The sequence below is a fragment of the Lactuca sativa genome, chromosome 8, assembly GCF_002870075.4.
Source record: "Lactuca sativa cultivar Salinas chromosome 8, Lsat_Salinas_v11, whole genome shotgun sequence".
Classification (NCBI taxonomy): Eukaryota; Viridiplantae; Streptophyta; class Magnoliopsida; order Asterales; family Asteraceae; genus Lactuca; species Lactuca sativa.
In genome coordinates, this window is record NC_056630.2 from 209,321,314 (window position 1) to 209,347,410 (window position 26,097).

The window sequence follows — 26,097 nt, forward strand, 5'->3', positions numbered from 1 at the left end:
CTTAAGGACACGCGTATATGATAAGATCAGAGTTGACAACGGATTTGGAAAGCTACGATTGCAGATCAAGATTTGAAGTCATACGCGGAATAGTTATTAGACTTATCCAAGTGGGAGACTGTTGGATTAGTGTCTAAGTCCATAACTATTTTGGCATGTACTTGACCCGATGGTGATGGAGACAAAGGATTAAATATGATTATTAATATATTATGAGAATAATATATTAAAGGAGAAATCATATTGTTTAATTAATATTAGTCAAGAATTAATAAGAATTAAGTTTGTGACTAAAAGACATTAATTGAACTTAAGGGACTAGAACTATCAATTGTATGATAGTTGAATATTGAGCTAATGGACTCCATATTAAAGGGGTGGACGAATTCTATGGGGAAACCCATTAGAAATCGTCCAAAGGCCTTTAAGGAAGGAGCCCATGGGTTGCTTAGGGCTTAAGCATCCAAATTAGGGTTTCCTTGTTAGATAACCCTAATAGCCTCACTATTTAAGGAACCCTTATGCCCCAAAAACGCGGACAAGACTTCTTCTAGGGTTTCCACATGTTTTGGTCAGCCTCCTTCTCTTCTCCTCTTCATCCTTTTGCTCTTGGTGTTTGTGAACCATTAGAGGAGTGACATTTGTGACTCTAAGCTTTCTAAAGTCAATATAAGAAGGAATTGTGATTGTTATTGCTATATAACAATCAAGGTAATATCTTAAACCCATTCTTATGTTAATATGATTACTTGTATGATAGAACTAGGGTTTATAGTCTTGGATGAATTGCATGTACAATAGAGAAACCTAGATCCAAGCATTCGGGTTTGTATGAGCACATAGGATGTTCTTATTGCCAAAAACCCATCAGTATGGACCTAGAACACTTCATGGATGCAAGTATGGACCTTGAAAACACCTCAAAACCACCTTCCATCATGAGTGTACGGCCGCACACCCCATGGGCCGCACACCCATGGCCGCACTCACCTTTAAGGTGGCCATACACTCCGCTTACTTAATTCTATGAGGTTCTAACACTTAGTGCAAGTGGTTCCAAGTCCCTAGAGTGATTTTATGTCGTATCTAGTAGTGAAATACCTTCATTTGACTCCTATATGTGTCATTACATGTTATTAGGATCAAATTGAGTACGAGGTTTCACTTGACATTCAACATCTCGTACCGATGTTTCATACAAATCACTCGCTCAAGGTGAGTTCATGCCCCTACGCTTTTACTGGTTTTTAAAACGTTTTCAAGGGGGGGGGGGGATACAAGCCAAACATAAATGCTTTTGTGAACTAATACAAAGAGCTTTTTAACAAGTATAAAACTCATGCAATTCTCATATTTTACCCCTTTTGTACTATGACGAGCATAAGGGATGTTTTAAAACATATAACCAAAATTGCATAGTTTCCTCGGGTTCGATTTTCACATCAAATACGCTACACATGCAAACTATAATATGTATAGTTTGGGAATTCATACAAGTTCATACATATTGATACACACAAACTATAATAGGTATAGTTTGGGATTTTCGAAACATAACAAGTACAGAGACTTTCACTACTAAACATATAAACCATGACATATTTAGTTTATGATATACAACACTACATTGAACATGACATTTCATAACTATTTAAGCATAATTGTCACTACATATGGTATACATACGGATTTCACTACGGTATAACGCTACATATTACATGTAAACTAGATTGTACAACATGGTTAGGCACTACTTCAAAACTATACCCTTAGGTGTACGGGGCTAAATCCTAACGTAGTATAACCAGAGTCTCCTAGAGGGAGAGCGTGATATTTGTGAATAGATCTATTCAGGACTGACAATCCCACACCTGAACTGCTAGCTACAGTTAGGCAGGCATGCCTAGGGTGACAAATGTCATTTAACCAACGCCTGAGGAACATTGTAAAGGTCGCTAGTCATATCAAGTATGGTTATACGACTCACAATATGTATAAACTACTTTTGGTTTACCATTTTTCACTCTTCAACATTCTTATTTTCACTAAATAAAATTACTACACAATAAAACTGGAGGATTTCAAGGATTTCACTACATGGTTTTATTTTAAGTAATAAAACATACTACATATACTGGTGATAGCCAGGATTTTCAAACAGAACCGTTTATACAATGATTTTCATACAGATTACCTACATATTATAATTGGCAATAGATAGTCACAAAAGATGTATTTTCACATACCACTACAATTTTCAGTAACAAACACTCATGGTTTCACCCGAAGATGGTAACATTTTGCTCTCACTAAAGAAAATATTGGATTTCCTTGGAAACATACACACATTTTTTTACAAACTCATCAATAAGTTTTCATTACAAAATATCGCTTATGAACTCAACATGTTTATGCTGTTCCTCTTTCAAACTGCTTGTTTTCTCAGGAAATCAATAGACAAGTACCTTTTGGATTTTTGAGAAGCTGGAGCAATAAGAGTCTTACGTTTATATTTTACATACTTTTGACATATTTCAAACAAGTTTCAAATTGATGTAAACATTTTTCATATATGTATCCATTGTGTTGGTTATGCTGCTATGACTGCTATTATACATTGGTGGTGATACTAAACATGACGTCCTCCACCCGAAACAATTCCGCCATTCCGGTTTCGGGGTGTGACAAACATATATATGGCTTATCTTTATTTCTCTAAATTCTAACTCCTTGAACTTTCTCATTGAAATAATGATCCCACTTTCGAGATGCTTATTTCGGCCCATACATGAACTTATTAAGCTTACACATCCTTCAAAACCTATCTTGGTTTAATTATGTGTTTGTTCCCATCCATGATTGTCTCTACTTGAAGATCCACTTGCACCTAAGGGTTAACGTCAAGTGCTAGTTCTACCAAATAACAACATACATGGATTGAATATCTCTTTCCAATTCCTCTTTCTATGTTGTTGCCTTTAGGGCCTACCATAGCTTCCGATAGCTGGTACACTCTGATTGCTATCTACTAGTGACTCAAATACCTTAGCAATATAAACTCTTATATAATTGGTCCATGATGTATTCTCGTAGATCTATAAGGAAAAATGGAAATATGTTAGTTTGCTTAATAGCTCTTTCAATTCCAAATTGAATGTTATGTCCAACTTTAGGCTCTTCGTTGGTTGACTCTTGAATCTTGTCAAGATCAATGTGGCTCCCACTAGCCCTTTTGGAAATTAGCTCCCTCTCTTGGAAGACTGCCCTTTGAGCAACATACACTTTGTTCTTAGAAGGTTGTTAAACAATTATCCGAAACGCTTGATGGGCTCTCCAACGAGATAACACATCTTTAATCAAAGTCCTATATTGTCAAGCGCTTCACGACAAGCGTAAGCCTCATAATCGTTGACTTACATATATGGCGGTGAGGATAGAATCCCACTTCACATATCATAGAGTGTTTCAGGAACCTACTTAGTTGACACAAGACCAAAGGACTTCTTGTAACGCTATTCATGGTACAATCCACGAATTGTTAGCAAACACAGTGCGACTCATCTAGTACAAAATCAATGAACGATTTGTTTCTCTATGCAACTAACACTTCCTAGTGGTAGTGTTTTGGGCGGAGATGGATCACGAAGCTCTTTCACGATCACTTAGATGGTCAATAAAGTTTGGACTGAGATTCTCACTATGAGTGTCTCATCCTTCTGTCCAATTGATTCTTAACTTTGCTATATGAGAGCTCTGAACACCTGAGAGGTTCCAGACTCACATTCATACGAAGTTGGTCTCACTATGTAATCTGAACAATCCATTAGTGTAAACTAATTCCAACAGATACTCACATCACCCAGTGACGCATTCATCATATATCTTGATAAACATCATAAGACTCAAGGTCAAATGATATCCAAAATATGATCCAACTGGATACTTGGTAATGCATTTCTCATTTATGTATCCAATACTATGATTCCACAAATACATTTCACCCAAACATTTGGATGTATTTGAATAAGTACTTATTATGGTCAATCTGAACGATCCATTAGTTGAACTAACATCAACATATATTCCCAATAATACACCTTATTCAAATGTTCGAATTAATTTTGAACTATTGCTACTATACTAGCTTCATAGATTTCAGTACTTTCTTTTAACATGTTAGAATGTTCCACATTTAAATAAGTCAAACCTATCTCATGAAGCATAGTATAAACAATTTCAATTATAATACCATAGACTAAACATTTTGAAAAGAGATGTCTTTTGATCCTGTGAATGTAGCAAGGGCTTGGTATTCATGATCAAATTATCTTCTCCATGGTTTAGTCTTCTTACTTCATTTTAGTGACAACACATTCTTGCAAATGTCAGCATTAATCCTTAGCAAAACACTCAAGGTTTAGAAGTAATGTTTTGATGGCATTATAAATCAATATATTTGATTGAATAAAAACATGGAAGAGCTAGTTATCTTTTGATCCAATGGAAAGTACCACGGGCTCATGATCCATGATCAAATTTAACTTCTTCATGTTCCAGTCCTTTCACTTCAAATATACATTTGGGCAAGTTTGATTTCTTAGTCCTTTTATTGTTATGGAAACAAGCAGCTATTAGAACATGTCTTAGAATAAGCCTTCCTTTGTCCTAGGTATTAGGGCCTAGATTAGGTATACCCACACTAATCACCATTTAAATCGTGAGCAATTGACTTTCTTCTTCTATTCATGATATTAAAATATGGGGGTGTTTTGAAATATGAGTTTCTATGATTGGCCATGCTAGTTCCAAAAGGAAACCTCAACATGCTACACAACTCCTTAATGGACATTCCAAGTTGTTCATATCAAAATTAGAATGAACTGATCATATGTACATGTTAGCTAGTCGACTAACCATAGTCAACTCCTAACTCAAGGAAATTCCATTTTACTTCAATATGTCAATTTACAACGTATATTTGATAATTTCTCTTTCTAACAATTTAGAATGCAATGTTTGAAGTAACCTAGGAAGAGCTTTAACAAAGGCATGATCTTTCCTTTCGTTTATGAGAACTATTCCCAAACTACGAATTTGACAAGATTGATCATCCTCATAGCTAATCCTCTCAAAGGTTTATAGCAGTAGATTTTAGTGGATAAGGTTATAGACATCATTCAATGACAAATTCTATTATAGTTTATTTTACTTCTTCTTAGAAAATAATCACCCTAAATAATTTAGAAGGCTAGGATCCATATTTGGCTCCATGATGTGTAAAGGGATGCCGTAAACACACCATAAAGTTATTTAGGTAGGCAAAGCGCTTTGCCAATTTCGATCACCACGAAACTCCTAGATCTTTGAGATTCATTGACTATCAATGATGTGTTAATCTAGGATTATGTTCATCTCAAATTCAATGATGGGGTCACCGCGGATCACTAAACAGATGGTGAATCGACCATACAAAATTGCGTGGTCCCCCGGCTCAAGTTACGCTTGAGATTCGCAACTTCCACATCATTCTCTACCTATACTCTCAAATTGACATGCCGGTTAACCACGCGAGCTCCATCAACAAGTTATGAATAGAATGTGCAACTTTTATGGATAACATAAGATTCACATTAAATAGATTGAGAATTAACCTTGCAAAATCGCATGGTCCCCGGCTCAAGTTACGCTTGAGATTCGCAAGCTCCATATCATTCTCAACTATATTCTAGATTGATGTGCCGGTTAACCACACGAGCTCCACCAACAGAATATAAAGAGAATGTGCAATTTTCATGGATAATATAAACTCATATTCTATTAATAAAATGAAATTTTGTTTTATACTTGTATTTAGAATACTTTTAGATTGACCATTATCACTATCAAACCCTTTCGGTAACTCCATTCTCAAAATGCAATAAGGCGGCGAGGGTGGTAAGCTCGAAGCATATTAAAAACTGACATTATTAGGAATCAAAAAGACCTCCTTAAACCCTTACATTAGAACGGGTGAGCCTAGTCAAGGTAAGACTGACAATGTCAATGTTTAAACACGTGAGGGCGCATGTTGTAACTTTCTTATACATATAGTAGACACGATTCTAATATATATAAATTCAAGGGGTAAATTTAAAACTTTTTAAATTTAGTTGTCTATTATTAATTCTAATTAAGTGCGAGGACGCATTGTAACAATTAATAAATCATGAGGCGTTAATATTCAAATTTATAATTCTTTATTACAAATAATATTAAATATTTAAATTCACTTAAATAATAATAAATATTCAAATTTAAAATATGATCAAATAATATTTATCCATAAATATTCAAATTTAAATAAACACATTTAAATAGTATTTAGTTTTCTAGATTTAATCCAATTAGGTATTTATCCATGAAAGATAAAGCTTGAATTCGAAAAATAAGCAAGATTAAAATTCGATAATCCTGATCTACTGAGTTCACGTCGTGAACTACTGGTTCACGTCGTGAACCCAGATCAGGGTTTCATCACATTACGAATTTTCCAATTAAACTTTCATCATTCAGTTCCAAAACAATATTTTCAGAAAACATGGATGTAGGGTGAAGGTAACCATGAACCAATGTCTCTGATACCACTATTGGGTTTTGTATGCATCAAATACACTTTAAAACTAGGCAGTGGAAAAATCGAAACAACCATGTACCTAAGTGTACATGCATCCTATGGATCTATGAATTCGTGCTAATTACGTCAACCTTAGAAAACTAAAGCATTAGTAAGAAAACATACCTCTTATGATTCCCTTGATCTCCATGGTTGAGATCTTGAACCTCCATGAAGTTGCTTGGATGAAAGGACCCAAACCAGAATACCTCTAATGGTATCACACCCAATGACACCAAAGAGTGGAATAAAAACAACTAGGAGAAGGGTCAATCTCACAAACCCAAAGGGGTTAGAAATCGTCCCTAAGATGGGGAGGAAGAAGGGTTGGCGAATACTTCAAGCCAAGGTGCAAAGAAGAATGAAATCCCTAAGGCTCTATTTATAGCCCTGGATGCCTCCTTAGGTTTAGTACTCCTTCCCATGTGGGATGTAGGCCTAACCACGAAATTTCACTCCTTTCCCATGTGGGATGGAGTGATTTTCATCCAACCATAATTCCATAAGGTTTTGGAACATTCCTGATTAACCAAATATCGATTAATGAACATTCAACCCTTTAATTAATTAAATTGTTAATTAATTCCCAAAATATATTTCCAATTAGTTTCTAATTAATTATTAACCATAATAATTAATAAACCAATTTCTCCTTTATTTATTCTACTCAATTTGGGTCTTGAGGGCAACCCAAAAGGACCCTGCTATAATTAGAAATATTACCAATAGTTAATGACCTTGGACACTATTCCAAAAACAACATTGGTCTAAATGACTTAGATTATGTTTACGATCTTTCTACCTTTGGAAACTTTGACGTCTTGTTGAAAGTTAAAACCAACGGATCACCTCTTGTTCTAAAATCCAAGTATAACGATGGTGCTTCGGAAGGAAGATACTTTTCATAAAATGTCACTCGATTCCTGGTGGAGATCTTTTACCTCAATCCTAGGTTAAAAAAGGGTAGGGTTCCTTATTTTCATATTGAGGATTCCAATATTCACAATTATTATTATTATTATTATTATTATTATTATTATTATTATTATTATTATTATTATTATTATTATTATTATTATTATTATTATTATTATTATTATTTGCAGTTTTCAAGTTTGATGAATTAGTTCCCCCCCCCCCCCCCCACTACAGATAGCGAGGATAGGATCAAGGACTTCCTTGCTCTATCTGAGGCTGTCAGGACATTCAAGCTTGATCTTCTAGTCATCAAGAAAGGTCAACCACTATCATCCCTATGGATACTAGTAGGGATCCTTTATCACCTTCATCTTTAGACATCGAGAATTTATTAAGATTTCTTTGGTTTTTGCAGGATCCAAAACCACATGTGTCAGTACTCATTTATCTCTCTCAGACCTTGATACGGCTATGTTAAGAGGCTAGATATATGTGAAGAAATAGAAAACTAACTCCTCCTTTATCCCAAAAAAGGCCCACATTGATCTAACTACGAAAACTCTGGGATCCCGAAAGAGGAAGACTCGAAGCCATGAATTTGAACCTGGAAAATCTTGGAGCTGAGGATGCACTTTAGAGGCCGCTCTCCTTTTCTCAAGCTGTAGGTGTTAGCGTTGCTTTTGTTTGTTACCCTTTGCCTTTCAATCTTTCTATTGTAACTCTTCCTACAGGTCTTTGATCGTGTCTCTATAGACTTGAGGATCCGAGATGAAAAGGCTGAAGAAGCTTTAGGAGAACAAGAAAAAATGCGGAAGGCGACCAACGAGGATCTCTTGAGATGAGTGGTACTTCTGAGCAAGGAGAAGGCCAAGAAATAGGAGGAGCATGATGCAGAGATAACGAAGGTGATTACCGAAGTGAAAGCTAGCGCAGTCATGGCTGTTTGGGAGGTCAAGATCAAACTAGTTGAAGATGTGGCCAATGTAGGATCCTGGAATATGGCTGGGTGGCGCACAACCCTTGCTGAATTAAAGGGTGATTTTTTCATGACCAACGAGGATCCTAAGGGGCAACATCCAAAGGAGAATTAGAAGAAGAAGAGCCCAGACGATGATGACCATGCTACAGTCTTGGCCTGTTAGATAGGAATATTTTCAATGATTTTGTATAAGAAATGTTTGTGTCTTATGGAACCGATGTCCCACTCTTCATTTATGTATGGTTGTTTTAGATTTCTATCTATGTGGTTGACTTATATGCTTGTTATGATTATATATCTTCTGATGATCCTTTCGTAAAAGTATCCTAAATAGTAAGAACTCTTAAGATCGGAATACCCTGAAATGGTTATTAATTAACTTGGGATCCTAAAATAGTTAATAGCTTAATCATTATGTAGGAAAAAATAATTTTAAAGGATAGATAGAACCTGACTATCCTTAGGCTCTGTAACCTTTAGATGTAGGGAAGTCCTTTAGTATGATACGGGAAAATCCTTGCTTTAAGAGTTCATCAGGGTGGATCCTTGATTGATCCTAACTCGGTGAACTTGGGAAGGATCGCTCCTTAGGAATAAATTCAACTTAGAAAATACCTAAGAAAAAGTCTTATTTTGCAATGTGATAATGTTGTAAACCTTGCATATTTTTGGGGAACATCCCAACTTTAGACAACTTGTTGGTGTCATAACTCTTAGAAAATCTCAGCGGAAAATCCCAACCTGAGATAACACGTCAGTGTTACAATCTTTAGTAAATTATTGGGGAAATCCCAATTCAAGGTAACATGTTAATGTTACAAATCTCGGTAAAAATACGGGGGGAAATCCGAATTTTTATGATAACATGTGAATGTTATATGTCTTAGGAAATTTTATGGGGAAGATCCCAACTTGAGATAACATGTCAATGTTATTAACCTTTGATTCAAACTGTAGGATCTTAACTTATGTTCAGAAATAAGAGGGTTGCCAAGTCACTACAACGTGAAATGATCCCCTTATTCACATCCCACATTTTGATATTGTGTGTCCAAGCGAGGTGTAGAAACCTTAACTCGCATGAAAGAGCTAGTTAACTCCTTAAACCTTAGAGGGGATTAAGTACCCTTATTTGTAGGAGAGATGATTAGTCTCTATTTGTAGTTACTAGGAAACTTGCCTATTGCAATCGTTGAGAGTAGTAGAATATTGTAGCTATTGGGACCCTTAAGTTCCAAGATCCTTAAATATCAAGATACTTGGATCTTCGTGTGTCAGGATCCTTGTGTTCCTTTGTATAGAAAACGTTAGCTTGGGTGGGCATAACGCCCCTCCGATGCTTAAGTTAGTGATGGTTTTCAAGAGAGTAAATAATAATAATGAAAATAAAGGGTAAAAGGTAAAGAATATGTGAATCTTGAGTTTGTTGGAAAATGAATAATCTCACTTACATGAAATAAGCTTTAAGATGTATAAAATTCTAGGATCATGGCAAGATATTTCCATCAAGGGTAGCTAGCCAATATGCCCCATTTCATGCTTCAACATCTATGAGATATGATCCTTCATATTTAGGTGCTAATTTACCTACACTAGGATCCTTGGTATTTTTGGAATAATTTCCTTAAGACCAAGTCTCCTAACTGGAATCTTCTAACTTTGACTCTTGTTGTATTCTTTGGTGATTCTTTGTTGATTGGGCAGCGATGCGGATCATGGCAAGATCCATGAGTTCATCGATAGTATCAAGATCCTGAGCTAGGATCATATCATTGTTCTTTTGATCTTGAAGTAGATATCTTGCCGTTGGGATCGCCACTTCAGTGAGTATCATCACCTCTGCTCCAAACACCAAAGAGTATGGAGTTTGGCATGTGGCTACTTTGGAAGTGGTCCTATCTTCCCATAGGATGAAGGGAAGCTCTTCTGCCCATCTCCCTTTCTTTTCATCTAGCCTTTTCTTCAAGTTATTGACTATGATATTGTTTTTAGATTCTGCTTAACCTTTTTCTTGAGATTGAATAGGGGTGGACATTATCATTTTGATTCCTAACTTGTGCAAAAGTCCGTAGTCCTCTTTCTTATGAATTGGGATCCATTGTCACATATAATTTCGGCAGGGATCCCGAACCTGTTCAGGATATTACGTTTTATAAAAAACACCACCTCCTTATCTCTTACTTGAACAAAAGCCTCAGCCTCGATCCACTTCGAGAAATAGTCTGTCATTACCAGCATGGAGACATTTCCTCTAGGTGCCTTAGGTAATTTTCCTACTATATCCATCCCCTACTTCTGTAACACCTCGTTTATTTATAAGATAAATGAATAAATTAATGAGTGAATAATAGCCCTAAAATAAATAATTGAAATCTTAGGGGGTTAAAAATATGATTTCCAAATTTATTATAAAGAATTTTTGAAGTTAGGGATTGCATGATAATTATTTGGATTTAATTTAAAAGGAAATGAGGTGGAAGGGCTAAAAATATCATAACTGAGAATTAGGGGTTAAAAAGATAAATTGTGGATTGATTTTGAAAAGGATTTGTTGAGAAAGGGGCTGTTTAGTAAAATTTGGACTTAAATGGAAGGGCTAAAACTTTTCCCTTAACTGTCAACCATCGTTACTATGCCACCGGTGGTCTCGCCAATGAAGCGCCACCATCATCCTATCATTGGAGGTTGTGTGAAGCCCGGAAAAACCCACTGAGACCGATGACGTGATTATGGGTAGACCGCTGGAAGGTGGTGCTCTTAGGTCTCGTTGTTGCATTGCCGCCTTAAGTCACCGGACATTACCATACCGCCTCCGCTGCTATCGGAAATGAAGTCCATTTCACCTGACAACGTGTTGAGCGAGGGTGTCAGGAGGAACCGTTGAGATTTGGGAGGGTGCTGCCAAACCCTAGCCGCCACTGTTTCACTTGTTGCCGGCGAAGAACAAGGCTGTCGGGAAGGGATTGTCGTGGTCGTGGGGAGAAGCTGGTGGAGTCGAAGCGTGGCTGCCGATGTCGCAAAGCCTTTCCTTTCCTAGTTCATTGCTATTAAGCCACCGTCCTTTTTCCTCTTCTTTCCGATTAGCCGCCGATGCTGCCGTTGTTTTATACTTCTACCATCGTCAACCGCCACCAGGAAGGTGGATGGACCTGTTTGCAAGCAAGAAAAGAGTGTGGGTGTTTGTTCTTTATATAGCATGTGTTGTGTTTAGCTTGTTGGCCGGGAAAGCCGTTGCCACCATAAGCTACCATGTGTGTGTGTTGATGTAGTTAGTGTGTGTGTGTGTTATTCTTGGTTAAGGCATTGTAAACTATAATTAGCTAAAGTATAATGAAAAGAAACCCAAACCACCACCGTAGGGTGGTGGCTGCCGCCACCGACCACCGTGTCGGGTGGCGGTGTGCTTTCCTTGTGAGATTGATTCGTTTAGGATGGTTGAAACCCTAATAGGCCTAATGAAGCCTAATGGGATTAATGATCTTCTTGTGGGCCTAATGGGACAATAAATCCCTAATTGACCTAAAAGCCCAACAAATTGATAAATGGGCTAGTATTTGGGTTGGAAACCCTAAGTAGGGTTTGGAAAACCATTATGCCGATAAAACCCTAATTTGGGGAATTAATCGGGACACACGTGAATTATTTAATAACTGGAGATATTAAATAATAATCATTGGAAAAAACTAATGTAAACAATATTGGACTTAATGGATTAAGTCCTTAGTGGATTAAGTCCCTAATGGGTTAAGTAGGAAAAACTTAACCCTAATCGTCATTTGATGTGAAACCCTAATTTCACTTGGGTTTACTATTGGGCCTAAATGATTGGGATGACAATGGGCCATCCAAGAACAAGCAATTGAACTAGAATAATTTAATGGGCCTAGGGTAAGGCCCATGTAAGGGGTTTGGGCCCAATTTGGAAAATTGGGCCATAGATGGGCCATAATTTTGGCCATAGATGGGCCACAGTTTGGGCCTTAGTGATTATATGATGTTGGGACTTAGAATAAGACCATGTATAGGCTTGGGCCCAATTTGGAAAATTAGGCCATATGTTGGGCTTTGATTCCTAATTTACCTTGGGCCTATGGATTGGGCCTTCGGCTTAAATAAAGCCAAGCCTGGGGTAATGTAGTAATTATCCAAAGTAGGTACTTTCGGCTATGTAGAGGGACCCAATTATTAATTGGGTGATGTTTTGATATTAACAGATCGGGAATTTGTCATCTAGCAGCTAGGGTTGAGTCTGCAGGACTTCAGCAGTGTGGGATTGAGTCTGCAGGACTTCAGTAGTGCCAGGTGAGTCCTCTCACTATACCTTACCTTGAATGGTAACTAGGTGTGACCGGAAGGTCTTATATGTATGAATGAGTTATGAGAATTTATGTGATATGTGACCAGAAGGTCTTATATATACTTGTATGAGCTATGTGACTTATGTGATATGTGACCGGAAGGTCTTATATATTGGTATGAGCTATGTGACTTATGTGATATGTATACGTTATGTATGTATGAGTAGTATGGTATGGACCGTAAGGTCAATATGGTATGGAGCGGAAGGTCGACAGAGTAGGACTGGATGGTCTACTCAGATTGTGGGACCGGAAGGCCCCTGAGACACATTGACCGGAAGTTCTGGTAAAGCTATAGCCTCGAGTGGCTTATGTGCTGTATGTAGTATTTTGGGGAACTCACTAAGCATGAGTTCTTACCGTGTTATGTGTTATGAGTTTCAGGTACATCGTTTCAAAGGAAAGGAGCCAGCTTGGTCGCAACGCATCACACTATGTTTTCCGCATACTGGATCCTTGGGATTACACTCTGATATGGTTTTATGATACTCTGTTTGATTATTGACACTTTGGTTTTTGATATGAGATATTATTATGAAAGGTTTTTTTTATATTGATCGGTTTTATGCAATAACTTAAAATAAAAAAGAAATTTCTGGCCTTGAATTTTTGGGATGTTACTAGTTGGTATCAGAGCCTTGGTTTGAGGGATTTGGGCACACTCTTAGGTGTGTTTGAACTCAAACTAAGGACTTGGTATGAAAATTTTCAAAAGTAAAATCATTTTATAAAAGAAGTTTGAAAAGAATTTGAAAATAGAACAGAACTTTGAAAAGAACAGGGTGTGTGATGCGTGCAATCAGCCGAGCTCAAGTAACTTTCCCCAAGTACCCATACATGTTATATTATGATATGATATGATTATGATAACTGCATGCTTGATTTGGGTTAAGGATCAAAGAAGATGCCTTATATGCCTGTTGTATGTGCTTGCTAAGCTGCATGATAGTACTGATCAAATAGTGATAGGATAGCTTGTTTAGGTTATGCCTGATTGCGGGAGCCTTAGAATCGCATGCTAGTATAGATACCCGACAAGAGGATAGACTTATCTGATTGGAATATGTTGGTTAGATTTGTTGGATTAATGTCTAAGTCAGTAACCATATTTGGTATATATACTTGACCCGAGTGTGCATGGTCCTTTTGGGTTGCCTTCACCAAAGCAACTTGACGAGGTAATTTGATATGAGAGAGGAGAGATTATGATTTATTAATGTATTATAAGAATAATATATTAAAGGAGAAATCATATTTATTTAATTAGTATTAGTCATAAATTAATTAGGAATTAATTTGGTGACTAAAAGAGATTAATTAAATAGAGGGGTATAAACTGTCAAATGTGTGATAGTTGAGTTTTGGGCTAGGAAACCTAATGGACTAAGGGGGAACGAAATTATGATGAAGGATCATCATATTTTCGTCCAAGGCCTCATTCCATAAGGTTCCTTGGGCTGCTTGGTGGCTAAGCTGTCCATTAGGGTTTAGACTAAAACCCTAGCACCCTATAGTATAAATACATGCCCTATGCTTCAATTTGAGGCCACTTGATTCCAAGGAAACCCTAGGGCCGAAATTAGCATCATTCCCTTCTCTCTCTTAGTTGCCTTCTCGCTTCAAGGTGTTTGTGAGCCATTAGAGGCACTACAATTGTGGTGCTTGCTTTCAAGAGTTCAAGAGAGTTCAAGAGATCAAGGAAACTAGTTGTTATTGCTATATAACAACAAAGGTATGTCTACTACACTTCTATGTAATTTTCGAAAATTATAGAAGCATGCCAAGGTTTATTTTGTGTTCATAAAGTTGTATGTCTTATAGTGAAAACATAGATCCAACTAGGGTTGCATGCACACATAGGATTGTTTGTATTAAACCTATCAGTGGTATCAGAGCCATTGGTTTTTTGTTTTCAATTGGATTTGATACATATTATGAATTTGACAAATTAGGGTTTATGGCAAGTAAACCCTAAGGCTTGGTGATTTTCGCAAATTAGGGTTGCAAAACCCTAGTTGGCGATTTTTGATAGGGTTCTTAAAACCTTTTTGCCTAGCCTCCAAATTTCGAAATTAGGGTTAAAAAACCCTAGGGATTTCGAAAATCCCTTGCCCCCCAAGATAAGATCCCAAGATTTTAGGGATTTGGATATTTCTATCTTTGTGATTATCAATTTAATTGTTTAAACTAGATAATTGAAGATCTTGTATTATCCTTTCCATATATTTAAAAATCTAGGGGATAAAAGGATTAAATAAATTAATAGTTTGATTTTATGATAAACCTTAAAGATTTAATAGTTCAAATTAATTGTTTGATTTTGATAATTATTAAATCAAATTTTTTTTTTTGGTGTTTAAAATTTTAAATTAAATAGCCCTAATTTCCGAAAATTTTAAATACACATTAAGATACTAGTATTTTGAAATGCTTTAAAATACACCCTTATACAATTATGATATTATAAGATTAGTTATTATATATGTATAAGAATAAGCTAGTCTTATCGCTAGTAGGCCTCATTCACGAAGCCGGTCTATAAGGTGGGTATAAGGTTGCTGCCTATAAAATGGCGCTTAATGGATGTACACTCACATCTACCGCTTGCTTGACTGGTGGAGGGTCGTTAGCCGAACGGATAGGATAAGGCACTTAATTCCTCATTAAAAGTATAATGGAAGTATTAAAGTAACTACATTGTTTTACAAATTCCCACTCTTAGTTACTTTAGGGTAAAATGTGAAAATGATGCTAATCCATGGAATTACACTTTGTACCCTTCTCAAACATTGATGGAGCGCGTGTGGTTAACCGGCACATCAATTTGGGGATGACATTGGTAGCGAAGGGTGACTCGATGGTTGTCATAGATCAATGGAGCGTGTGTGGTTCACCGGCACATTGATTAGGTGATAAAGACATTGAGTGCACCACATTGATTCGCATGGTTATTCACAAATTTGTTTGCGATCCTCGACATCCCAGTCGCAAATTTGAAATGCATATCGAGATTCAAACATGCCATTGAAAAGTTCAATGAATCTCAAAGATCTAGGAGTTTTCAATACATTTAAAACCTAAATTGCTTTTTTGTTTTTCATGGTGAGAATTAGTGAATCGTCATTCACTTACCTTCAAATTATTTACTTTTAGAGTACGGCATCCCTTTCTAAGTTGTAAATAATGTTGTTGGATCCTAGCCCTAATTACTCATTTGGGTGTTTAATTAGGGATTCATTTCTAATCAAACTTTGTTCCTTTCCTTTTCAGATGTCTGCAAACAACAACAACAACAACGCTTCTGGGTCATTCTCGTTGATGAACTTGTGTCAGAAAGTGACATTTGATGGTTCAAACTTCAACGAGTGGATGAGGTATATCCGCATGATCACACGCTACGAGGACAAAGAATATGTCCTCGATGAAAAGCTTGAGAAAATCATCCCAGATGTTGCTACTCCTGAGGAATTGGCCGCCTTTGAGGCCCACGAGCGTGATGCCACGAAAGTTCACTGCATCATGCTGGCCACCATGAACCTCGAACTCCAAAAGTCCTATGAGGACATGTATCCATATGAAATGCATCAGGATTTGCTGGACAGGTATCACCAGAGCGCGAGGCAAGAGCGCTATGAGATCATTACTAGCATGATTACCGCTAAGATGGGGAGTGGAGAATCCCTAACCTCTCATTTGCAGAAAATGCAGAGGTATGTTGATCATCTTCTCAAACTTAATGTTAAGTTTGATGAGGATTTGGCTATCGACATAATCCTCCACTCCTTGCCCTCCTGCTACAATCAGTTTAGGATGACCTACCATATGAACAAAGAGGAGGTCTCCTTGAGCAAGCTCCAAGGACTCTTGAGGACTGCTGAGAGCAACCTCAAAGACAAATCCGTTGCACTGTCACCTGCTGTGGCCGCTCCTGTGATGGCGATAGGTCAGGGAAAGGGTAAAAAGAGGAAGGCTCCATGTAAGAGCCACCATAAGGGGAAACCCCGTGATGGTTCGTCATCAAGTGGGACCAAAGCAGGCCCCGTTAAACCCTCTTCCGATCCTAAAGAAGCAGAGTGCTTCTATTGCCACCAAAAGGGCCACTGGAAGCGAAGCTGCCCACAATATCTGCAGGACATAAGAGATGGGAAGATCAAGCCCACATTTGCAGGTATGTATTCTATTAAATCTAATAACTTATCATTTGCTACTTCATGGGTTCTTGATACAGGATGTGGTTACCACATTTGTTCTGATTTGCAGGGCCTAAAAAGAAGTATGGAGATGGAGCATGGGAAGATGAACCTGATTATGGGAAACAGAAGATCGTCGCCTGTGACCAAAGTCGGTGTTTATTCTTTATTGTTAAGTAATGGGTTAGGAATAGATTTAGAGAATTGCTGTTATTCGCCAGATATGGCAAGAAACATTATTTCTTTTCACGGGTTGTTTAGACAAGGTTTCAGATATTCTTTTGATAATAGTAATGGTTCTATTAATGTTTATTTGAATGGTGTCTTTTATTTCAATGCATTACCTTGTAATGGGATTTATGAATCAGTGATGATTGTTGACAATTTTGGAAATAATGTTTTGAATATAGATTCGTCTACTAGTCTAGACAAAGCATGCTTGTGGCATTGTCGCCTTGGCCATGTCAACAAGAAACGCATAGCCCAACTCCAAAAGGATGGAGTGTTGGAGTCATTCGACCTTAGGGACGTTGACACGTGTGAGTCTTGTTTACTTGGGAAGATGACCAAGTCACCCTTTACTGGCACTTGTGAAAGGGGTGAGGGTTTATTGGATCTCATACACACCGATGTGTGTGGGCCCTTTAGATCCACCACAAGGGATGCTTGCCGCTTCTACGTGACTTTTACAGATGATTATAGCAGATATGGATATATCTACTTGATCAAGCAAAAGTCGGAAACCTTTGAAAAGTTCAAAGAGTTTAAGAATGAAGTGGAGAATCAGCTGGGCAGGAAAATCAAGATGCTTCGGTCAGACCGAGGAGGAGAGTACCTAAGTCTTGAGTTTCACGACTATCTAAAAGAATGTGGAATCGTTTCACAATTGACGCCTCCGAGAACGCCACAATTGAATGGTGTGGCTGAGAGACGTAATCGGACCTTGTTGGACATGGTTCGTTCTATGATGAGTCGGACTTCGTTACCAATAGCTTTCTGGGGGTATGCCTTAGAGACTGCCGCCCGTATACTTAACTTAGTTCCCACTAAGAAGGTTTCCAAGACTCCTCACGAGATGTGGACAGGGAAGGCTCCCTCGTTGGCACATATCAAGGTTTGGGGTTGTGAGGCTTTCGTAAGACGAGAGACTCACGACAAACTAGAACCTCATAGTGAGAAGTGTTATTTCATCGGCTATCCGCAGAAGTCTTTTGGCTACCTTTTCTATAGACCGAGTGACAATGTTGTCTTCGTTGCTAGAAGAGGAGTTTTCCGAGAAAAGGAATTGATAGGCCAAGAAGACAGTGGGAGGCAAATTGAACTTGAAGAAATTCAAGATCAAAGCGATGAAGGAACCTCTGACACTGGCACTCAACTTGAGGAGGAAACTCCTGTTGAACCTGTTGACGTGTCCTTACCTCTTCGACGTTCCTCTAGGGCTAGTGTTCCACCCCAGTTTTATGGTTTTCATATTACTACTGAAGGGGATACATTTATTAGTGATAGTACACTAGTAAATTTGGATGAACCTAGCAGCTATAAGGAAGCCATGGCAGGCCCGGAGTCTGCAAAATGGAAAGAGGCTATGGACAGCGAGATTCAGTCCATGTACGACAACCAAGTTTGGAATTTGGTTGATAATGTACCGGGTCGTAAGACAGTCGGGTGCAAGTGGATCTTCAAGAAGAAGACGGGCATGGATGGGAAAGTGCATACTTATAAAGCGCGATTGGTTGCGAAGGGCTTTACTCAAACTCCCGGAGTTGACTATGATGAGACCTTCTCACCAGTTGCGAAGATATAGTCTATTAGGGTGATGCTTGCCATAGCTGCATTTCATAATTATGAAATATGGCAGATGGACGTGAAGACCGCTTTCCTTAATGGAAAGTTGGCTGAGGATGTCTACATGAATCAGCCAGAGGGTTTTGTCGATGTGAAGCATCCGAATAGAGTATGCAAGCTTGAGAAATCTATTTATGGATTGAAACAAGCATCTCGCAGATGGAATCTTTGTTTTGATGAGAAGGTTAAAGAGTTTGGCTTTCTGCGAAGCGAAGATGAATCTTGTGTGTATGTCAAAGCCAGTGGGAGTATAATAAGCTTCCTCGTATTGTATGTCGACGACATACTACTCATAGGAAACGATGTCCCAACCTTGCAGGAGGTCAAGTCTTGGCTTGGGAAATGTTTCGCTATGAAGGACCTCGGAGAAGCCGCTTATATTCTGGGAATAAGAATAGTAAGAAACAGGGAAAAGAGATTGATAGGACTCAGTCAGGATACATACTTGGAAAAGGTGCTAAAGCGTTTTAGTATGGAAAATTCCAAGAAAGGGGAGTTGCCAATCCAAAGCAATACCAAGCTGAGTAAGACTCAGAGCCCGAGTACAGAGACAGAGATAGCTGATATGAGCCGAGTACCTTACGCTTCCGCAGTAGGCTCTATCATGTACGCTATGACTTGTACTCGCCCTGATGTGGCCTTCGCTTTAAGCATGGTCAGCAGATATCAGGGGAATCCTGGTAGAGCACATTGGATTGCAGTTAAGAATATTCTTAAGTACCTTCGGAGGACCAAGGAATGGTTTATAGTCCTCGGTGGGAGTGATGACTTAAGGGTACGAGGGTACAGTGATGCTAGTTTTCAGACGGATCGGGATAACTTCCGATCGCAGTCGGGCTGGGTCTTTACCCTAAATGGAGGAGCAGTGACTTGGAAAAGTTCCAAGCAAGAGACCGTAGCTGATTCAACGTGCGAATCAGAGTATATTGCGGCGAGCGAAGCGTCAAAGGAGGCTATATGGTTGAAGAACTTCATTGGAGACCTTGGATTTGTGCCATCCATAAAGGAGCCCATGGAAATTTTCTGTGATAATGAAGGAGCGGTTGCCTTAACCAAGGAACCAAGGGATCATGGCAGATCTCGACATATCGACAGGAAATACCACTTTATTAGACATCGGGTAGAAGAGGGACTCCTCGTTGTGAAGAGGGTATCGTCAGAAGATAACCCAGCAGATCCCCTTACGAAGGGACTGAGTAGGGTCAAGCATTTGCAGCACGCTAGGAGCGTAGGGCTGAAGGACGATATTAGTTTAGATTAGATAGGTAGGAAACTTGTAATAGATGATGTCATATTCAACTAATGATGATTAAATAAAGGTGTGTTATTTATAAGAAAGTTTCTATCTTATGTTGATTATTTATCTATTGTGTCGATTTTGCATGTTTTGACTTCCTGAATAATAAGATTATTCGAACAGTTCACAATCGCTCATATGTTGGAAGTAGATATGAAGGAAGATTGTCATAAATTTGTTTGTAGATTGTCTAAAAAGTTTTAGACATAGCAAAGGTTTGCTGCAAAGTTTATGAGTGCTTATGAAATTTGTATTGAGCATTGAAATAGACCCACACTTGCTGGTATTACTTCATGAATGTTATCACAAGTGATCGCAAGATGATAATATCATATAATCTTTAAACCTAGAGATATGGTTATTGTTTGCTGGTTGATTATACATTGATAATGCGAAAACGCATTAGTAACTTGATGTTATAAAACGTATTATTATGTGTGGTTTAACTAGTAAATGATAAAGGCATATTAGTCGACGTTTTTCTGTTCCTTTTATTCTATGAGGATAAAAACGATATCTCGGCCACTTGATAATTTGGTTTGACTTATGTGCCGGGCCCGGTCAAGATAAAGTTGATGTGTTCAACTGAGTTCTATGTCGAACAAATCAGAGATCAAGAAATAAAATGCTAGACAATAAGTATTGTTAGCATGATATCTAGAACAGAGGATTATACGATCCCTTATCTAAAGGACAGATTATTGGTCAGGGTTGACAGCGGCTATTGAAAGCTACGATTGCTATCGAGTACGGAAGTAATACGTGAGATATAGTTACTAGACTTATCCAAGTGGGAGACTGTTGGATTAATGTCTAAGTCAGTAACCATATTTGGTATATATACTTGACCCGAGTGTGCATGGTCCTTTTGGGTTGCCTTCACCAAAGCAACTTGACGAGGTAATTTGATATGAGAGAGGAGAGATTATGATTTATTAATATATTATAAGAATAATATATTAAAGGAGAAATCATATTTATTTAATTAGTATTAGTCATAAATTAATTAGGAATTAATTTGGTGACTAAAAGAGATTAATTAAATAGAGGGGTATAAACTGTCAAATGTGTGATAGTTGAGGTTTGGGCTAGGAAACCTAATGGAATAAGGGGGAACGAAATTATGATGAAGGATCATCATATTTTCGTCCAAGGCCTCATTCCATAAGGTTCCTTGGGCTGCTTGGTGGCTAAGCTGTCCATTAGGGTTTAGACTAAAACCCTAGCACCCTATAGTATAAATACATGCCCTATGCTTCAATTTGAGGCCACTTGATTCCAAGGAAACCCTAGGGCCGAAATTAGCATCATTCCCTTCTCTCTCTTAGTTGCCTTCTCGCTTCAAGGTGTTTGTGATCCATTAGAGGCACTACAATTGTGGTGCTTGCTTTCAAGAGTTCAAGAGAGTTCAAGAGATCAAGGAAACTAGTTGTTATTGCTATATAACAACAAAGATATGTCTACTACACTTCTATGTAATTTTCGAAAATTATAGAAGCATGCCAGGGTTTATTTTGTGTTCATAAAGTTGTATGTCTTATAGTGAAAACATAGATCCAACTAGGGTTGCATGCACACATAGGATTGTTTGTATTAAACCTATCAAGATTTTCCATTGTCTGAATGATGTTTGCTTGGTGCTTTGAGGGACTCTTAGTAATGTGAGCTAGCTACTAAGTAAATATGATAAGTCGCGAGTGGCTATATTCACGAGGTAGATAGTTGACATTAGTGGGAAGTTCTTTAGTAGCTGAGGATTGGGTGAGTACGGGAACCTAGGAAAGCCTAGGATATGCTCAGTGGGTTAGTAGTGAGGTTCAGTGAGACTTGGGTGTACCAGTTGAGGAAGTGACTTGGAGGATTCGGGAGGATTGCTGAGGAAAGTATGGATAGGTGTGGAAGGTAGTATTGGGCCCGTACTACTGAAGCACAGGATCCATACTCGAATCAGTAAGAGTCTTGGAGAATCTGAGAAACTTTGGGGAGGAGTTTGTGACCCAGTTTGGGGACAAAGGATGTTCCAGTTGGTGCAGTTTAGCCATTGGCAAGTGAGCTAGCGAGCGTGACAGGGTGCTGGACCCTGAAGGATATGACTTCCAAGAGTTTGTAGATGCGAGATTGGTTTGGAGCACCCGGGAAGAGACTGTGACATCCCCAAAATCACGTCCAGAAAAACCGGTTTTGTTTATACTTTGTTTAAAAATCAGAGTAATATTTTAGATAAATGAGTTGCGGAATTCGTCCCCAAGACAAAATATGATAAAGATTTATCAAAGAATTTACGTAGAAATGTATTTCATTAAAAGACTCAGGATGTCATGTTCGATACAGATCAAAAGTATAAACAATACAATATAAGCCTTACCACATTATTTCATATCTACAGGCCTATATCCGTAATCTCTCATCCAAAAGATCACATCTATGCTCGAGCGCCACTACTTGTAATACATGAAACTGAGTGGGTCAGGCTTAGGAGCCTTGTGAGCACATAGGGTTTTCAACCCACAATAAATAAGTTTATTAAATTCATCAATCAACAATAACCCAATTACCCGTTCCCATTATCCTCACATTACGTCCCTAAAACACCTATCATAAGGGACCAAGACTAAGGATCAACATCGGGATGGACACTAATGCTAAGGGGATTCCTCAACACTAAATGTCCTTTAGGAAACCATGTGGGGGATGGAGTACACTAGTGAACACATCGTTCACAAACACCTACAGGTTGCGAGCCTGCTAGCGTTACACTGGATTGTCTAGAAGAGTCCGTAGTCGTCATCTATACTCCGCTAGATGACTGAATCACCAACAACAACATCGAGGCCTCTCATAATTTTATCACACATCGTCTTATTACATCTACCCATATTTTACCCCGACATTATTGTAGATATAAAATACATGTACAGTTTAAATCATTTAAAACTTGTATAAAAACATTCATCCAGCATAGATAGCAAGTATACAGTTAATATGCACACATAGCATGTAATTTATATAAGATACTTCATATCTGTGTGTAAGATGAAAGTAACTATGTACTCACCTGAGAAGGTGGTGACTCGACGCTTGGACAACGCTTCGTTACTCTTAACACAATTTTCCTTCGGCAAAACCTAGTATCATTACCAATAGGGTTTAGTCTAATATTCACCGAGACTAATTAATAGTCTAGCTATTATTACTATTGTATAAGCTTTAAACGATATGTATATAACCCATAATAATAGCCCAAGTACTTATTATAAGGTCCTAATAACATTACTATATTAAAAACATAAGCTAAACTAAAGATAGGTTAGGCGTAGCTCACTTACAGCGGGTTTTTCTCAAAACCAGGCTTCGTTGGAGCAGCGTTTCCGAGCCAAAAGACTCTTCTTCTCAGAGCCGTCGGGCGCTCTGGGGCTTCCGCCTCGTGCTAGGGAGGTTCCCTAGGCTTTTCGGGGGGTTTCGGGGGCTAGAGAGAGGTTCTAGAGAGAGAGAGAGAGGAAGAAGTAGGAAGGTTTGAGAATAAATGGAGGTCTCACCACTTATTTATAGGGGCTGGAGGAAGGTTTACATCCTGAATTTTTGATATTCACGTCGTGAGCCAGGCTGGCTACAGCCAGGCGCAGCCTGGTGCTGACACGTGGTATTGCACACACGGTGGAAATCAACCGATTTTCAAAAATTCATAATTTTCGCATACGAGCTCCGTTTTCAACGTTCTTTTTTTCCACACGTAGATAAAAACAAGATCTACAACTTTCATTTAGACTCAGTCTACTAATTCTCGATCGATCTTAAATTCAACAGTACGCGGAGATTGGACGGCTAAATGACCGCGAAGAATTCGTAACTCCTTCGTACGGACTCCGTTTTCGTCTGTATTTTTACCATTGAGTTCCTATTAATGAGATATTCTACTTTCATTTAGGTCGTGTAAGCCAAAAACCGCTCGAACTAAAATTCGAGTTTCGAGCTATACACTGTTAAGCTGAAACTTTGAAAAATCATAACTTCCTCACACGAAGTCAGATTAGGGCGTTCTTTTTTTGGATTTTCCCGGTTTAACATACTATATGACTTCGGTTTAGATTAATAAGGCTAAAAGTCTTCTATCGTAAATTCACTTTTTACGCTTCTCGGTGTCCTGCCGGTTCCGTCGCGAAACTTCGACGGGTCATAACTTCTTCGTTATAAATCGGATTTCGGCGTTCTTTATATCCCCAGAATCTTTGTTTCGACCACTACAACTTTATGTAATGATATAGGACTTATCTCACACTTTAATTTTGATGCTTATATTTATTCTTTATTAATTATATCTTTATGATTAAGTAATAAGCACACAAATACACATAATTCACATAGAATTTAAATATTTCATCTTTATTACTTCAAAAAGAGTTACAATAGTTGACCTAGACTATTACATCGTCCAAAAATGCTAAGCCCTGAAACCTGGGCGTTACAATTCCCTCCCCCTTAGGATGATTCCCTCCCGGAATCATGCATCAGCAAACAGATGTGGATAGCGACTCATCATATCACTCTCTTTTTCCTAAGTGAGATTCGGCCCATTCGAATGTTTCTATCGGACTAGCACTAAGTCGACAATCTTGCGTCGTAACTTCTTAGTCTTATGGTCAACTATTGCCTCGGGCTCTTCAATTAGCCTGTTATTCTCATCCATTCATAACTCTGAGATTGGAATTATGTCGGGATCTTCTCCTTTGAACTTCCTCAAATAACACACATGGAAGGTGTTATGAATACCATTGAGTTCTTTGGGAAAATCCAGCTTGTAAGCTTGGTTCCTAATCTTCTGAAGAACTTTAAACGGTCCAATAAACCTTGGAATCAGCTTTCCTCATTTCCTGAATCGTATAAGTCCCTTCCACGGTGAGACTTTAAGCAAAACCAAATCCCCAACTTCGAAGGTCATCGGTCGTCTTTTCTTGTCAACATAGCTCTTCTGACGATCTTGAGCTGCTAACATCCTCTCCCTAATCACCTTCAGCTTCTCAGTAGTCTCATGGACTATTTCGCGGCCCATAAACTGATTTTCTCCGGCTTCAAGCCAACAAGACGGCGTACGACACTTTTGTCCATACATGGCTTGATAAGGTTCCATCTTGATGCTTGAGTGGAAACTGTTGTTGTATGAAAATTCTACCAAAGGTAAGTTTTCATCCCTGTTACCTTGGAGTTCCAGGGTACATGCTCTCAGCATATCTTCCAGTGTTTGAATCATTCTTTCGCTCTAGCCATCAGTTTGCGGATGGTAAGCTGTACTCAAACACAATTTTGTACCCAATTCCTCTTGTAGACTTCTCCAAAACCTCGACATGAAACGACTATCACGATCCGATACGATTGTTAGAGGAACACCGTGAAGTCTTACAATTTGCTTCACGTAAGCATTTGCGAGCTTATCCATAGACAACCTTTCGTTGGCTGTTATGAAGTGTGCACTCATAGTGAAACAATCCACGACCACCCAAATCATGTCGTGGCCGTTCTTCGTCCTGGGCAGTTTAGTTACAAAATCCATGGTGATATCTTCCCATTTTCCCTTGGGTATAGGTAAGGGTTCTAAACTCCCATACAGTTTCTGATGTTGTGCCTTAATTCTTGCACAAGTCACATACTCGGCCACATACTTCGCAACATCGAGCTTCATCGTCGGCCACCAGTAGTAAGGTTTTAGGTCCCTATACATTTTTCTGCTACCGGGATGAATCGAGTACATGGTCTTGTGAGCTTCTTCCATCATAAGATCTCTTATTCCTCCCGTTTTAGGTACCCAAATTTGATCTTGGAATACCTTCAGTCCTTGGTTGTTTGTACCGAACGCAGATGTTTTT